Below are 1,250 nucleotides of genomic sequence, written 5' to 3' on the forward strand. Positions count from 1 at the left end.
TATCCTGTAGTTGTAGGTGTGTTTCCTGAAGACAGCAGATGTTCGGTTTATTTTTCATAATCCAGTTCTCTACTATGTGTCTCTTAATGGGAGAGTTTAGTTCATTATATTTAGGGAGATTATTGACAGAGAGGACTGTTGTGCAGTTGTGCTGTGTAGGGTGGTTGTTGTTACAATCAGCGGTTTGGATTGTGTAATTCGTCTCTGAGTAGGTCATTTAGGATTGACTTTGTTTGCACAAATAATTCAAGTTCGTTTTTGTTTGAGAATGTTTTTAGTCTGCCCTCCCATATGAATAAATAGTTTTGCTGGGTATTGTACCCTAGGTTGCAAATTTCTTTCATTCAGTCATTTAAATATGTCATTCCACTGTCTTTTTGCTTTAATTATTTCAAATGGAAGATCTGGTTTGATTCTTTTGTCCCTTCCTTTGTACTTGAGGTTTTTTTCCTCCCTTATTGCTTTAAGGCATTCATCTTTCTCTTTGTTTTTTTTGTTTTGTTTTTGTTTTGTTTTGTTTTTGCCATTTGGATTACTATATGTCTTGGTGTTGGTTTATTAGAGTCTATTTTATTAGGGACTCTCTTCACTTTCTGGATTTGTACTGAATTTTCTTTCCAGAGGGTGAGAAAGTTCTCTGGTATTATTCTCTGGCTATTTATTCTTCTGCTTTAACCTATTTCCTCCCCTTCTGGTATACCCACAATTCTTAGGTATTTCTTTTGTACTTGTTCATTAGATACTGGACTTTTCCTTCCAGTGCTTTGCCTTTTATTTCTTTGTTGGATTCTTGGTTGATTTTTGTTTACAGTTTTCTCCAACTGTGTGTTTCTGCTTGTAAGGCTTGTTACATTGTCTTTTAATTCCTTCAATTCCTTTTTATGGAATCTCTCATGTTCTTTAACATTTCTTCTGTAATATGGCTGATTTGTTCATCATAGATTTTTTACACTCTGTGGCTAGCGTTTCTTTCATTTTCTTTATCAATTCTTGCATTTCCTTCCTCATGGCTATTTTTAGGTCTCCTTCCCATGGATCTATGTGTTTTGGTGGATTTGGAAACTTGCTAGGGTTTGTCTCATTTCTCCAGGTGTTAGGGTTCTCCGTGATTTCTTTGCATTTATTGGTATGGCTTGGAGTGCAGTGCCTTCCAGTTTTAGCCTGCTTTGGCCCCCTGTGGCTTGGGGATGTGTCCCCTCCCAGAGCGTGATTCTAGAGGGGTCTGTTTGTTGAGCTTGCTGAGGTTTGCC

This window comes from Suncus etruscus, chromosome 13 (genome assembly GCF_024139225.1).
Source record: "Suncus etruscus isolate mSunEtr1 chromosome 13, mSunEtr1.pri.cur, whole genome shotgun sequence".
NCBI lineage: Eukaryota > Metazoa > Chordata > Mammalia > Eulipotyphla > Soricidae > Suncus > Suncus etruscus.